Below are 17,355 nucleotides of genomic sequence, written 5' to 3' on the forward strand. Positions count from 1 at the left end.
CCCCCCAATAATTTTTTTTACCATCAAATCTTTTCTGCCTATGTTTTTGGATTTTTATAGCCCAACAAAAGGGTGTATATTACTCAGCATTCTGTCAGAATCGCCTAATTTAGGATCTTCAAATTTGAGACGTGGATCCTAGCTGAGGGGTTAGAGAGCATTTAAGGTGTTCTTTGCTTTGGATGTCATGACAAATATATGACTTCAGAAAGAATAACAATAACTTCAATTTCTGCTAAACCTTTCAAAGAAGAGATGCTTTGAATGAATCTATTAAAATCTCAGTTAAAACTCTGACTCTTGTGTATGTTTCAATTGGTTCTTATCCCATTCTCTCTTTGGTTCACACTTCACCAGCCACACTGGCTTTCCTTCTGTCCCTCAAAAAGCTGATTGTTATTTCTTTACTCCTTAGCTTCTTTATCCTGACTGTCTCCAACTCCTCCAGATCTTTGGCCAGTTAGCTACTTCTCATCATTTAGGTTTCAGTCCAAACGTCACCTTTTAGAGAGATCTTGCCTGACCATCTAGCCTTTTGTGTCATTTGTTTTTAGGAACAGGTAAAAGAAAATGTGGTTCAAGTTTATGTTAATAGCAGGAACTATGAGATCCTGCAAGAGGAGATCCTGAGGTCAGGTGAGTTTCAGGTGATTGACTTAGTACCCTAACAAGTTCGTTCCTTTTTTAACTCCAGCTTCCATATCATTATATTCCTCCTACAGCTGGTTCCCCCTTCATGATGGTAAAAATGGTTTCAGGAAAAGTCTGGGCCACAAGGCTCCTTGTTAATACCATAAAACTATTAATTTGTTATGGTTCTTCCATAAAAAAATTTTTTTAAAAAGTTTCTCTGATGCTGCAGTAAACTGGTTTTACATTTTTTTGACTGGAACCGAGTCACATGATTATGCTTGAACCAATCATTGATAAAGTAGATGGGAATAATTTATAAATATGAGATATGAGTCACCACCATTTGAACTGAAATCCTTCTCCAAATCATGCATTGCTGTTATTCATCAAGAGATGATGAGGTAAGTGCTGGAGATTCAGCCAAAATGTCTACATTTCCCTCAAATATAATCTTATTGTCTTTTTGAGTTTTTACACTCACCACAATTTTAAGTTATATATTTATGTGTGTTGTTAAATATATATATATATATGTAATTGTCTGCCTTGCTATCATAATAAAAACAACATAAGAGGATAATTTTTGTCTTATTTAATGATGCATTTTTACTTAGAAAAGTAAAATAGTTGGTGCTCAATAAAATTGCTGAATTAGGGGTTGAGCAGGAAACATCACATCATCACTTTCTTGGTCTCTAATAGTCTCCTGACTTCATGAGGATGAGAAACTTCATGAGGATGAGAAGTTATTATTAACTGACTTTTCCTTCTTATTTCCTAGAGTCTCTTAAATTCCTTGGAGGCCCCAGTTACTGGTTGAGGGTTCCTAAACAACAGTAGTTTTATCAGTCTTGGACACTTTTGAAGTAGACTTTGAAGGATAAATAAAATGATAAGTAAGTCATTTTTTTAAAAAATAGAAGCACAAGAAAAGATGAAAAGGAAATACAAATTGTAGGAAGACATGATGAAATTGCATGAGGTGTGCAAAGAAATGAAACTAGTCTAGTGTGACTAAACCTGGGAGCTGTAGAGTGACTGGGGCAGTAAGGCTGGGAGGGAAGCAGTGAAGCTGACCTACAGATAGTCTTTCTCAGTTATGTCTGTAGTTCTGATTGGCTCTAATTATCTGGTCACTGATTTATTGACCTCAGCACATTTATTATTTGTTTTATATTAAGTTACCCTAAAAACCTCTTATTTCTTTATACTTGATATCTCAGGTATAGTTTACCTTTTGACTACTTTGTGAACTCATTGATAACACTGAATAGTTTTACTGTGTGTTAGAATAAAACATGACTGACCTGGATATAAGCTAAACTTTAAGAAAGGATCTTGAGTGACTTTTTTTTAAAAAACAACAACAACAACAACAACAAAAACACTTATCCTCAGTGCACATGGGAAACACACAGTCATATTGGCAAGATAATATTGAATAAATGAAAGAGAGAATGACTCAGAAAACCTGTCTCTTTGTTTTTTGTTTTGTTTTGTTTGTTTCTTGTTGTCGTCGTTTTTTAATCAGGCTTCCCCTTTACTTATGTGATTATAGAAGAGTGTCGCTGAATCCTTCCTAAGTTTGATTTCCTCATTGGTCAAGTGAGGATGATAAAGCTAATTGGACAATTGTTGAGAAATATAAGTCAAATCAGGAAGACCCTTGGGAACTGAAAATGCTACAGAAATGTATATAATGGGGCTGGACATTATTCTGAAATCAGAATAATAGAAGCAAAGATGAGAAAAGAAAAGGTTAAGATTGTAAGTTTGGCACCCAAATGCGAAAACCTAACTCACATTTTTTTGCCTTTCTTGAAGATTTCAAGCTGCACATACACTCTTAAAAAACAGGTTTCACATTTCACTGTAAGAAATGGAGATAATCAGCTGAGTAAACAGTTATAAAGCTCCAAGTCCAATGACTTCTACAGTTTCAAGATTCTGTGTTAAGTAAATATTTCTGAGTTGGAATGGACCTCTTTGTAAGCAGAGATTATGGAGATTTACAACCTATTTCAGATTCTTGTCTTTCTCTTCCTATCATCACTTGAGAGGGAATAAAGAAATTATCTTACCTTAATATAAGAAAAAAAGTCACTGCCTCAGGGCCCAGGAAGCTGTCCACTAATTACTTTTATAACCTTGTATTTACTCATAGATCGAGTTTTTCTTTATAAAATGAAGGAACTATATGAGATAAACCCTGAGAATCTTCCGCTCACTAAAATTTCACAGTCCTTAAGCATCCAGAGGAAATAGTGAATTTGAATCCCAGTTAACTTTCCCTGATCACTCAGCTGAGTCCCTTATATATGTAGTATTTGGGGGAATATCTGTCAGCTTCCACACACATTTCTACAGAATTTTTTAATTCAGGTTTTAGCTGACTTACCTCAGGGAGTCATTTTGCTGGCTAATTTAGGTCATGTCCTGTTATCCAGCTGGGTGATAATAATAACAGCTACCACCTATATCACACTACATGCTGGGCATTATTTTAAGAACTTTAATACATTAACTGATTCAATCTTCATAACAGCTTTATGACATAGACATTATTGTGATGCTTATTTTATAGATGAGTGAACTGAAGCAAAGTGTGGTTATGTAATTTGTCTAAGTTACACTACTATTAAGTGCCAGAGTAGCACTTCAAATCTAGACTGTTTCATAACCCCACATATGTGTGCTAAAGTAATAAACTACACTCAGTATGGAGGGTAGAAGAAAAGATGGCAAAAAGAGGTCTACAACTAGAAGGAACAGAGCCAGGCTCCCAGATCATTATGTCAGGTATACAAGGACAGGTAAGTGATTTAAACACGTGTGGGCAAGTGACCAGAAGTCTGAGTTCTATCCCATAGGCCAGTTTACTCTTGGAACTTTGTCTTTGGGATTGCCTGCCAAAAATGTGACTTTAAATATAAAACCAACAAAATGAAATCATTTCTTGGAGAACGTTTCTGTGGTTCCCTGTGGCTTGCCAAGTTAAGAATATCTGTCTTACATTTTCAAGCACATGTGTTGTAGTAATTTTATGGGGTAACGAGTTGGCTTCCATTAACGATATTTTATTTTTACAGGGGCTGGGCCTGGAGAAACATTATGTGGCAGGCAGTGAAATGTCTTGCTTTTCAGATTGCTTTAACTAATCATCTCAGGTGGATTTTCTAGGAACTCTGATTTTTAACCATTTGACTGCTATGGATTTCAGTGGGCTGTGACTGAGATTTTGAATGTAATACCATGGAACATAGTGGTGAGGAATGGAGAAATTCAGGGTTTGGTGGAAATAATAAGAGTAGAGTGGAACAAATGTGGTACTTTCATTTCGAACTGAAAACTTGAATGTAATTTAAGTGCATTCCTTGGATTCAATAGAAAATAATTCAACATGTGACAAGAGCTAACAAATGCAGGCAGATGTAATTTATCAAAGCTAGCATGTCTCTCATTCCAGTTTATCACATGGAGGATGCTGCTAGTTATCTACCCAATATCTATCCTCTCCTTCTTTCTTATTGGCAGAGGCCCAATTTTACTACTTAAATATTTTATTCCCCATACTACCTTACAAAAAAAGAGTTGGATCTGTGACACATGTTTGACCGAAGAGATCTATTTGGGAGTTGACTGGGATTTCCTGGAAAGCAGCTTCTTCTCGATCCTCCTAACTGGTGAGTGGGACATCAACAGCTGTCTTATAACTATGAGCAAGAAACATTAGTTATGGTTAGTCACACAGAAAGATGGAGGGATCTAGATTCTGGATTCATTGTGAAGTTGCTGTAGCTACATGTAACTACTCAGGCACAGAATTTTTTGTTTTCTAAAATTGTGTGTGTGTGTACATATATATATATATATGTACACACACACACATATATATTTGTATGTGTACACAGTTACCTAATTCTGAGCCTGTTAGAAATACTCTCACTGTGTTTTTTCCTCCTACCTACACCCTTCTCATGGCCTCAACTTAGGAGTTGACAGGCTTCCACCTAGTTGTGCCTGTGCCAAGGGATCAGGAGGGTCATTCCTTCCACTGGAGCTGCCATTCTTGATTATGGTGAATCTTTCTTGGTGTTCTCAGAGAAAGAAAAGGAATGTAACCTGAGATATGATCACTTGCAACAATCTGTTTAATTTCAACATAATAAAGATATTAGGGTAAAAAACAAGAGAGAGAGAAAGAGAGAGAGAGAGAGAGAGAAGGAGTTCTACTTGAGAGGGCAAGAGAACATGAAAGAGCTTGGTGCCTGATCCTTGTCCCATATTGGGATACAGAAAATACCATGGATCTTCTGATGGAAAGAAAGCTGTATAAGGCTGGTGGCAACCTTCAGCATTCTGGAAATGGAATACAGCTCCATTCCCCGTTGGGTAAAATGTCTCTGAGGCTAAATACCAGTAGGCTGTGAGATCTCTGGTCAGTAAATGCTGTTAGGGAATTTTGAAAGAACTTTGAAAGGAGAGTTCAAGAGGTACTAGAGTTAAATGTATGTAATTCACACAGTTCATCTGATGTTACCAAGAAGAGAGAAGCTTGAAGCTGAAGACCTTCATGTTGAGGATGGCATATTAGAAGCTGAAGAACTGCATGTTGAGGGTGGCGTATTAGAAAGGTCTTTGACGGCATTGTTACACTTAAACCAAATTATCTTGGGCTTCTTTTTGCAAGAATCAAATAAACCTTTTACTTGTTCAAGCCACTGTTGGCTGGGTTTCCTATTATCTGGGCTGAATTCATTTCATACTAGTACATCTCCTCTTCTCTCTCAATACACCCACTTGGTGAGTGCTCAATAGATGGTTGGTATGTTAGGGAAAGATAACTGGGTGAAAGACATACTTTGTGATAGAGGAGTTTGACTAATTGTCTAAGCCTCTATAATCTCTGCTTTGTATTTATGTTTGTTAGTTTGTTTTGTCCAAAAAGTTTTAGGACGATTATATTTGGATGTGTTCTGTAAATGTCAGTTTCTTTATCAGTTTCAGGTGGGTTGTGATCTTCTAAGGAAATGGGGGCATTTTGATTTTCTAAAGACAGTTCAAAGACGGTAGGATGAAAGGCAGAGAAAAAGGAAGGTGAAACAAGGATAGAAATAGTAAGCAACTGTGCACAAAAGATATGCCTATCATGCTGTTATGATTTGAATGATTGGTCCCTCCCAAAGTCATGCTAAAATTTAATTTCCATTGTACAGACTTAAGAGATAACTAGACCATGGAGAAATATTGAAGGTTGAGTGCCTTCATAAAAGGGCTTTCAGGTGTAGGCTCTCTCTCCCTCTGTCTCTCCATTTTGCCCTACCGCCTTCCAACATAGGATAGCACACCAAGAAACCATGTGTCAGATACCAGCACCTTGATATCGAACTTCACAGACTCCAGAACTCTGAGCCGAAACATTTCTGTATATCGTTAATTACTGAGTTTGTGGTATCCTGTTATAGCAACACACAAAACAGACTAAGACACATGATTCAAGTCATCATGTCATTTTATTTATTTATTTAAACAGTTCTTGAGGCATATTTTCTTAAAACTGTCACACAAAATTAGAAATCTGATACCCAAAATGGGTAAAATACCTTACCAATAAGTGTCAGAACCAGATTTCATATACAGATTGTCTGATTCTAAGCATTCACATTTCCTGTGACCTTTGCTCCAGGAAGAGACATTATCTTTAGTATACCAGACAGTTATCAAAGCTACCCTTTGCTCTGGGAGTTGGGGGTATTATATCTACATCTACCAAGGCCATTTGCTATACAAGCAGCCTTGAAAATACGATGGGGAACAATGGCAGCCAGTGCCTTTGTTTGCAAACAGTATAAAAATGAGAAAGATCCATGGATAACAATGTTCCCAAAGCATTTACTTTTTGAATTCTCCTTTTCTGATTCCTCCAGAGTCTTCTCTCTCACACAGTTCTCACCACAGTTCCGCCTTTGTTCTCCTTAATTTATAGGTGCCTGGGGGTTTTCATCATTTTATTTCTTCTTATCATCAGAGAAAAGTTTTTAAAACTCATTTTAGGCATATATATATTTACAATGTACTCCAAAGAGTTTTCATATGATCTTTCCAACCAACTAATATAGTTTGGATGTTTGTTCCCTCCAAATCTTATGTTGAAATGTGATCCCCAGTGCTGGAGGTGGGGCCTGGTGGGAGGTATTTGGCTCATGTCATGAGGGCAGATCCCTTATGAATGTTTTGGCGCTGTCCTCATGGTAGTGAGTGAGTTCTCACTCTTGAGTTCATGCAAGATCTGTTTAAGAGTCTGAGACCTCACTTCTCTCTCTGTCTCTCTGGCTACCTTTCTTGCTATGTGATACATGGCTCCCCTTCACCTTCTGCTATAATTATAAGTTCCCTGAGGTCCTCTCCAGAAGCTGAGCAGATGCTGGTGCCATGCTTCCTGTGCAGCCTGCCGAACTGTGACTCCAAATATACCTTTTTTCTTTGTAAATTACCCAGTCTTAGGTATTCCTTTACAGCAACATAAGTGGACTAACACAGCAACATAATCTTAAGCATTCATTAGCTCATTTATTTATTCAGTGTTTATTGTGTAGTTACTACAGGTTGTGCATTGCAAATCTAAAAATCCAAAGTCTGAAATGCTCCAAAATCCAAAACCTTTTCAGTACCTGATGGTTAAAGAAAATGTTTACTGGAATATTTTGGGTTTGGGATGCTCAACCAGTAAGTATAACATGAACATTCCAAAATTGAAAAAAAAAATTGAAATCTGAAACCCTTATGGTCTCAAACACTTTGGATAAGGGATACTCAGTCTCTATATAGAAAGTACTAAGTGCTTTCCTTTGAGAGAGGGAAAGTCTTAATAAGTAAACAAATGAGCACTTCAGATACTGATGAGTCTGAGGAAGTAAAAAATATTAATTGCACTGCGGGTGAAATTTGGTGCTTTTACATTTTATGGTCAAGAAAGACCTCATTTAAAAAAATGAAGTTTTACCTAAAAACTCAAAGGATAAGAGAATCATCATAAAAATAACCTGAAAAATAATATTTCATTAAAAAAGTGAGAATGTGTCTCTTTAAGTGAAAAGACCCTGAAAAATAAGTCTTAAATCTAAAGTTTATACTAGGTGAAACCGCTAAAGTTATACACCAAACCAGTTAAATCTTGGAAATTTCAGACTGGACTTGGAATATTTATATTTTACTTACTGGTTGAAAATCCCAAATCCCAAATGCTATGGTGAGCATTTCCTTTATTGTCATATCAATGCTCAAAAAGTTTTGGCTTTTGAAGCATTTCAGATTTGGGGTTTTCAGAATTGGAATGCTCAGCCTAGAAATGTTAACCGACACGCAGTCACTGCTGTAAGAATTATGTGTGTTTCTGAGTATTTATTTACTTAATCTCATTGAAAATAAGTTTACAAATTCTATGTTACTAACTTTGAACTTGATTCAATGCATAAAAATGTAAGCATTGTATACTTTTTTGAGGTTTTCTTTATTAATAGTTTAAAAATTTGAAGAAAATTTGCTGAATGGTTTGCAAAAACTCTGAGAAACTACAAAAAAAAACAGTGCAACTTTACAGGGCAGAACAAATAACCTATTAGATAAAATAAAACTCTACAAAGATAATAACTGGAAAATAAAACAGGAGAAAGCAGGTTATAAGCAAAAGTTCTAGATATTAGCAATCTTTAGTCAGCATGGAAGCATTTAGTGTAGGAAATACGTGTTTCAATTGTGGTTTCTATAAGACTAAATATTGGAAGTAAACTATTGCATGAATAACTGCTAAGTTATATTAAGAACATGTATTTTACCTCTAGGGACAGTTATTTCATAATCTATTATGTCAGTGTTAATTTTATGTGTTAATTTGACTGGAACCATGGATACTCAATATTGGGTTAAGTATTTCTCTGGGTGTATCTGTGAGAGTGTTTCTGGATGAGAATAACATTTGAATCAGTAGACTGAGTAAAGCAGATTGTTCTCCCCAAAGTAGATGGGCTTTGCTCAATCTGTTGAAGGTCTGTGTAGAACAAAACTGAGTGTTGTTTCTCATTGTCTGTTGAAAACCTCTATACATGTGGTATAAAACAGTATTTAATATGAAATCTTATATTGTTTGTAATTTTAATCTGATCATTTGTTTCAGAAAGAAGAAGGAAATAGATTATTGACATTACTGACATATTCTCAAGTGTTATCAAAGTTGTATTTACAAACACCTATGTATCCCTTCTTAGTGACTCATGAACACAGAAATTCCTTTGAGAACTGATGAAAGCTATGAACACTCAAACAACCTACACATGTTTTCTTGCAGTTTCAGTGCTTCACAATCACCCTGAAAGTAGTTCAAATATCTCAGTTTAAGAACTCCCACTCATTCCTCAGAATAAGTCTTGGAAATAAATATTCGTATGCCCTTCTATCATTAAAAAAAAAAAGATGAAAGAAGTAAAATAATTACTTGCCCAAGTTCACATAGCTAATGAGAAGCAATACTGAAACTAAATTCAGATCCACCTGAATCTGAATTTGGTCAATTTTAGTCATATCATACTTCAAATCTAGTTTTTCAGTTTTTGTTTTTATCACTTAATATCTGATTTTTTAAACTTGCAATTCAAGGAAATTAGGAAAAGATCTGCTTCTTACTGTTGTCCTATGGCAATTATAATTTGAACTTTGACCCCTGTACTATCAAAATGGAATGATTAAAAATGCCTATCTGCTAGAAGGTTTTGATATTTGAAAAGAATTCCTCATTAGCTGACACAGAAAGAGATTCCTACTGCATGCCTTACATCGATTTCACAAACTGGGCACTGGTGTTATGGTCTGATATAGCTATAAGGTAAGAAGGTTTATGGTAAGTTAATTAAGTTCAGGGTTTGGCCTAAGACATAAACTGCCTCTAGATGCAAAAGTGTATCCAAATTGTATGAAATTGTAAGTAGCACAATACAAATCTAAAAGCTCAATGAAACTCTTAGAATACAGATGGAAATGACTTTCGGCTTGGGAAATGGGGCCAGGTCCAAAGGGATTGTGAAGACTTTTGGGCTTTGAGAAAGCATCATAGTGGCATTAACCTTTCCACAGTCACTAGAAATTCTCTAATTGAAATATGAATGTGAAAGACCATCTCATGGTCTATGATTTTTCCTTTAAGGGAAAACGTCTGGGACGAAAATTTATAAAATGAATGTAATTGTCAACATGTAATTTATTAAGAAAACAAATTTACATCTTACCTATATTATGATGTCTAGTGTGTCCTTGGTCATTAAAGAGAGCTGTATATTGCATTTGACTTCTAATTTGCCACCAGAGAAGAGTAATGCTTAAAAATACGTTTATTTAACATTTTGAAAGAAATTCACTGTCTAGTGTTGAATCAGAGCAAAACAGTGCTAAAAAGAAAGATGCCATATAATGAATGCTTCCATAAGAGAAAGTCACCACTCACTGTGTAATTTCTCTTGAGACCAAGGGCTCATGATCAATAGCTCATTTCAAAGTTGTTTTTTTAAAAAATGACCAGAAATACTTGGGAAATAAGCAGGTCATTTTCAGAAAGGAATGTGGCATATGGAGAGGGAGAATGAGAAAGTGCAAGGATTATGAACACCTACACTATTTCATTCCTTAAATGTTTCTTTTTCCTCACAGCTTTCCAAAGATTTATATATATACACACACACACACACACACACACACACATATATATATATATATATTTTTTTTTTTCGAGACACAGTTTCACTCTTATTGCTCAGGCTGCAGTGCAATGGCACGATCTCGGCTCACCACAACCTCTGCCTCCTGGGTTCAAGCAATTCTTCTGCCTCAGCCTCCCAAGTAGCTGGAATTACAGGCATGCACCACTACACCCGGGTACTTTGTATTTTTAGTAGAGATGGGGTTTCTCCACGTTGGTCAGGCTGGTCTCGAACTCCCTACCTCAGGTGATATGCCCACCTCAGCCTCCCAAAGTGCTGGGATTACAGGCATGAGCCACCATGCCCGGCTTAAGGTATAAGTTATAACATAAAATTCACTCATTTTTAAATATACAATTCAATGACTTTTAGGACATTTATAGAGTTGAGCAGCCATTACCACAATCTGATATTAAAACATTTATATCTCTCTCAAAAGTTCCTTTGTGCACTTTTGTGATTAATTGCTAGTACCACAACTAGCTTCAGGCAAATATTGATCTATTTTCTGTCTCTATAGATTTGTCTTCTCTGGATATTTCATGTAAATGTAATCATACAATACATAGGTTCTTGTGAGGGGCTGCTTTAACTCACCATGGCTTTGAGATTCTTCCATGTTATAGCATAGACCAGTAGTTTTTTATGGCTATTATTCCATGGGATAGATAGACCACATTTTTTTTATGTATTCATCAGTTCACAGACATTAAAATTATTTCAAGTTTATAGCCACTAAGAGTAATGTTGTTGTGACATTCACATACATGTCTTTATATGTGTAAAATATATGTGTAAACATCTATTTTGTTTCCTTTTGGTAAACAAGTAGGGGTGGAATTTCTGGATTGTATTTGTAATGGACTAAATTGTGTTCTGCCAAAATTTACATGTGACTATATTTGGAGATAGCATCTTAAAAGAGTTAATTAAGGTGACACAAGGTCATAAGTATGACTGGTCATACCAGTATGACTGGTATCTTTATAAAAAGAGGAAGAGACATTAGGAAGGCTTGTGCACAGAAGAAAGTCCATGTGAGAACACAACGAGAAGCCCAATGTCTACAGTCAAAAAGGCATCAAGAGAAGCCAAAACTGCCAACACCTCGATCTTGGATTTTCAACCTCAATTACTGTGAGAAAATTAATTTCCATTATTTAAGTCTCTTAGTCTGTGGTATTGTGTTATGATGGCTGTAGGAAACTAATTCAGTAAGTTTATGATTAACTTTTTAAGAAACCGCTAAACTTTTCCAAACTGGCTGTACCAGTTTTACATTTCTGCCAATATGTGGGAGTTCCATTTTCTACACATTCTCACCATTAATAATACTGTCTGCTTTTTTATTATAGATATTCTAGTGAATGTGAAATGGTATGACTTTGTAGCTTTAATTTGCATTTCCTAATTATGTGGATCATCTCTCATTCTTTCTTTGCCTACCTACATGCATGCACCAAGGAAAAACCATGTGAGGACATAGTGAAATGCAACCAACTGCAAGCCAGGAAGAAAGCCTTCATCAAAAACCGAATTGATCAGAACCTTGATCTTGGCCTTCCAGCCTTCAGAACCATGGGAGAATAAATTTCTGTTGCTTAAGCAGGCTAAACTGTTTTGCTGTGGTAGTTCAAGCTGACAAATATATAGATTAATAGAAGATAGCTAAAATTTGACTCCACACCTGCATGTGGAATAGGCTCAGAGTTTCGGTTGCTAATTGGAGACTTTTTCACACTCCAAGACCCAATCAGCGTCAACTTTCCTTGCTTTTTTATGGACTGATTGTTTTTAGTCTCACTTACATGAAGGAGGCTGCTCTAATGCTCTTCTAGCTTTACTCAGGCCCCAAGTTTCAGCTTTAAACTACTGTTTTTCTATCCCTAAGAAACATACCCTAAGTACTAGATTATAGGACCTATATCAGGGTTTTCTCCTCCTTAGGATGTTACAGGGTTAATAAAATTGCTTACCTTTTTCTTTTGAGTTCTTTTTTTTTTTTTTCCTAAAATTTGGGATTTTTACTAATTCTCCTGAGTACACCTATTCATTTGTGTGCATTTGTTGTTGCTATTGTTAACTTCTACTATTGTGCGTTTTTGAGGGGGTGAGGAGTCTATGTTGGATATGTTATTCATGTTACCAAAATCGGAAGTCTCTTCTTACATATTTGTGAATACACATTTTGTGCAAAATTATCAATAAGTGCAATGCACCTTCTCTGAATCATTATTGAAAACTCAATGTCTAATGCAATTACAATCAGCTTGTTTATTTCATTGAATTCAAAACCTGTAATAATTTCCATGAACTGAACATTTAGGTTCCCCTAAAATTCATATGTTGAAATCCTCATTCCCACTGTGATGTGGTGTTGGAGACGGAGCCTTTGGAAGGTAATTAGGACATCCCAGCGAAGCTCTCATAAATCAAATTAGTACCCTCATAAGAAGAGACATGGGGGGGAACTTCCTTTCTTTGTGTCTGTGTCTCTCTCTTTTTCTATCTCTTTCTCTTCCTCTCCTCCTGCCATGTGAGGACTCGGCAAGAAGGCCACATGCAAACTAGGAAGAGGGCCACTGAGATTTATTAGAACCTAACCATTTTGGCACCCTGATCTTAGACTTCCAAGCCTCCAGAACTGTAAGAAATTAATTAATATTTTTAAGTCACCTATTCTATGATATTCTGTTATCACTACCCAAACTAAGACAGAAATTATTACCAAGAAATAGGGTGCCACTATAACAAATACATAAAATTGTGGAAGCAGTTTTGGAACTGGGTAATGGGTAGATGCTGGAAGAGATTGAGGTGCATGCTAGAAAAAGCAGATATTGGGATGAAGGGAATATTAAAGATGAATCTGTTAAGCACGCAGAAAGAAAGGAAAATAACTGTAGAGAAAGTGCCCATCTTGAAGAATACACAATCACGTACAGAAGTTTGGTAGAAATATGGATGATAAAGGCCATTCTAGAGAGGTCTTAGATGAAAATGAGAAACATATTAATGGACAAAGAACAAAAGGTGTTCTTTGTCATAAAGTTTCAAAGAACTCCGCTGAAATGTGTTTGTATTCTAGTGTTTTGTGGAGAGCAGAACCTGTGAGTGATAGAATTGGATATTTAGCTAGAGAGATTTCTAAGCAAAGTGTTGAAGGAGCATCTTGGTTCCTCCTGACTCCTTATAGTGAAATGAGAGGAGAGGACAGACAGAGAGGAGAGGACAGACAGAGTGGAATCACAGTCAATTTGAATTGAAGATGAGATTGTTAAGTAAAAAGGAGCCAGAACTTAAAGATGTTGAAAATTCTCAGCCTGTCTATGTTGCAAAAATGAGCAGGTACGTTCATAAGAGAACACCAAGGGGGTAACTGACCAACATTTTGGTAAGTTGATAAATGATGGTATGAACTATGAACCTAATCAGCCATCTCAACAGAAGCCAGAAATAGAGATGGGGTTATACAGCAAAGATACAGCCAATTTGAATTAAAAGGGACAGACAGAGTGGAATCACAGTCAATTTGAATTAAAAGGGAGAGAGAGAGAGTGGAATAAATGGAAATAAAGGAAGACTTTCAAATTTCTTAGCTTCTACAGGACAGAATGATAAAGCTATTCAGCTGTAAATTTGTACTATTCTTGAAAAAAAAATAAAAGAAGAAGAAGAAAAAGAATCGCCCAAAGGCAATTCAGAGAACATCAGGTTTTGACAGAGGAGAGCTTCCAACCGAACCCATGGCGGGTTCTGAAACTTCAGGGGTATGGTCCTTTCCCAGTGGGGAACTAAGATAGCAATTTACCATCTAGAGTTGTATTATTGAGGAACTCCTCTTTCTAAAGAAGCAAAAGCAAAGCAAAACTCCCTTTGAGAAGAAGCAGAATTTTTTTAAACTAATGAAGAACTTTTAAAATTAGATTTATATCAGCTCAAAGAATGTAGCAGAAGTAATTGTTCCTTTATGGAAATCATTCTTTTATTGATGTCTTCTTAGGCAATTTTTTCTGCTTCAGCTGAATTGCAGTCAGTTATTCCCTGGTCTCTGAGCACTGCTAATAGGTAGGGAAAAACTGAAGAATGGATATACGGAGGAAACTCAACTCATAAATATGCCAACTGAATGTAAGCAGTATTAATTACAGGCACTTGTGGATGACAGAATATTAAAACTCCAAGCTGCTGGAGTTTTAACCTACACTCACTCTCACATTAAAATATTTCACCATGTACTTTGCCAAGATCTGTATCACCTTACTCTGAAGGTATCTAGAGTTGGAATACCAGACTTGAGAGTCTGACTCTCAACCCTCTCGTATAGTGTGTTCTGTTGGGAGGTTGCCATTTCTCACACAGTCTGCTGACCAAACGGCAAGAGATCGTTAACTGATGTTTTCTTAAGCTTTTATGTTCTCCTGGAAGTGGTCATTATAGATTTATTTTATACTGCACTTATGTTTATAATGCATATAGAATGAATGATTTATTTCACCTAAGTCAAACTTTAGGTGGGTAGTCCTCATTGTATAAGAATTCTTGAGGATGACATAATTCAGAGGGTAGAGGAAGTAGAAATAACATGAGCTTGATTAATAGGATGAAAACATCAGGTTCCTCACCTGTAGAATTGAGATACTGTCTCCCTCACAGGATTGTCATCAGAATTAAAAAATAGAATAAATGTATTGAGCATTGAACCCAGTCCCAAGAGCTCAATAAATGTTAATTTTCTCCTCAGCTTTTCTAAAATTTTGAATTAATTCACAGAATTTTACAGCCATAAAGCTGAAAAGAACTTTGGACATCTTTGTAACACTTATTACTGGTGTGGAAATAGGGTAGGAGATATTGAGTTGGTGATGTTCATTTAGAAGATGGCTTAAAGCCCCACTTCTGATTCCTTCCTAATACTCAGCTAAAGCCTGATGGTTTTCTGCTTTTCTTCTTGTTGCTTAATAAAAGGGTAAGTCTGTACTACCTCTGTGATATCAGGGAATTGTCTTTTTCTGTAGGATTTTAAAATCTGTAATTTGCTGTTCATGATATTTGTTTGCCTTGTCATTGTTTCTAGCCATTTGTCTGTACTTTTCTCATCTCTGTACTGTCCTTGTTATGCTGCTTGGTACTTCAAAGATAAACCTCTAACCCTCACCTCACCCCAGGTACAAAGAAAGTGCAGAAGTTAAACCTCTCCCCAACATACAGGCATTAAAAGACCTTCCGTACTAAGAACACAAACAAAACCTTAGATTTTAACTGATAGATAAGGTAAGAAAACAACAACAGAAAACAAAAACCCAACAACAAATAAACAAGCAAAAAAAGGGAGAGAAGACTCCACAAAAGGTTAGACTTTCCAGACTTTAAGGGAGAAACAGTCTTTCATTTTCTAGGAGGACACGAGTGAGCTTTTTATCTAACCGAAGTTCAGGAAACCAAATAGCTGGAAAATGAAGATCATTAATAATTTCTTATTTTAAGAGGTGTGATGATACAATTAAAGAATGAGTCATTCTACTGTTTAGTCTATGAAAGTAGGAACTGGTTTTTCTTTTGTTTCTTTTTCTCCTCCCCTCCCCAAAGGAACACACAGATGATTTAAGCAGCCTTCGATTACAACATACCTAAAATAATGAAGCAATTGAGGAGGGAAAAAAAATCAGCTGAAGGTGTAAACCCCCTCCAGGCTGGATGACTGTGGTATATTTCATCTTCGCATTCTAAATCAATGCTAAGCAAAGCACAGAAATGTTTACCTTTGTCTGATCTCTAATTCCCTAAATTTATGTGGAATCATGCACAGATGCGCTGGAAACCAGCCTGGAAAAGCCTGGCATTTTAATTGATCCCAGAGCTTCTTGCCTCACGGCTCCTGCTGTGATGAAGTCTGCTACTTGTTCCAAAGATTCTCCGCCTGGTTGCCTAGCCACGGCAGCTGGCCAATCAAGGTGTCCGTATGCAGCGAAGGAAGTAACCAATCAATTTTTTAATTTCCTTCTGTAAACGGGAGTGAATCAGGGTGGATTTGAAATCTCATTAGTCAAAAGTAAGACGTGTAGTGTGCGTTTTAACATATGTATTAGTTGAATACATTTGGCATTGAGTCATAAATTCTGATGAATATTCGAAAGCCCATTTCAGACAAGTTTGAACCTTGGACCTCGAATTACTAACTTTTAAAAATGTTTTATATTCTTACTAGTGCACTCAATGTATACAATTTAAATAGACTTCTCCCCCTCCTAATTTAACACCCGCCTCCTTGAAAACCAGTTTCTTATTAAAATTTCCTTTTAAAGACAATTTTATTCTGTCAATTTGTCTGGCTTTATCCTCTCTCATGACCAATACTCTGGCGTAAGGCCCAGATTTCTTCCCATTTGGATTCTGAAACAGCCCCCTGATCCTAGTTCCTCCAATCCCTTCTAGAAGCCATAATCGATTGTTATATAGTTTCTCCAATCTATTCTATAAGGCATCATCAATTGTCATTACTTCAGTCCTCTTCTGGAAAACTTCTACTCAAATGCAGGCAGTCATGGGTTGAAGTAAGCATTTACTGATTGACATATTTCAGTAAATTGTCTGGTATCTCTGAGCCTCAGTTTCCTCATCTGTAAATATGGAAGTAATTAGGTCAAAGGAGATAATGTCTATAAAGTACTTAATCAGGCTCATCTTATAAGTATACGTATGTGTATATGTATAAGATGTATCTTCTATTATTTCTTACTATTATTCCATTATTTCTTACTTTTATTTGTATATATATATGTATCTTCTACTATTTGTATCTTCTATTATTTCTTACTATTATTTAATGTCTCCTTTTTTGTTGATCTTTTTATTATATCTTTGAGATTTTTCATAATCTTGCCTTGATTCCATCCATCTGTTCATTCTGATTTCTAATAATCCTTCCCATATCTCATTTCTCATCACCATGTCTTCATCACTCTGATCAGATAGC

General features: G+C 36.0%; 1 long non-coding RNA gene across 1 annotated transcript in view; it reads right to left on the bottom strand.

Moving 5' to 3' along the window:
• Positions 1 to 16,246, bottom strand: part of LOC105508618 — a 54,519-nt gene extending 38,273 nt beyond the window's left edge. The window contains exons 1-2 of the long non-coding RNA XR_001001302.1: positions 16,142 to 16,246; positions 4,210 to 4,346 (exon numbers count right to left, since the gene is read on the bottom strand). This is a non-coding gene — a long non-coding RNA (uncharacterized LOC105508618). The remainder of the gene's footprint in view (positions 1 to 4,209; positions 4,347 to 16,141) is intronic.
• Positions 16,247 to 17,355: the final 1,109 nt, after the last annotated feature.

This window comes from Colobus angolensis, unplaced genomic scaffold (assembly GCF_000951035.1).
Source record: "Colobus angolensis palliatus isolate OR3802 unplaced genomic scaffold, Cang.pa_1.0 Scaffold164, whole genome shotgun sequence".
Classification (NCBI taxonomy): Eukaryota; Metazoa; Chordata; class Mammalia; order Primates; family Cercopithecidae; genus Colobus; species Colobus angolensis.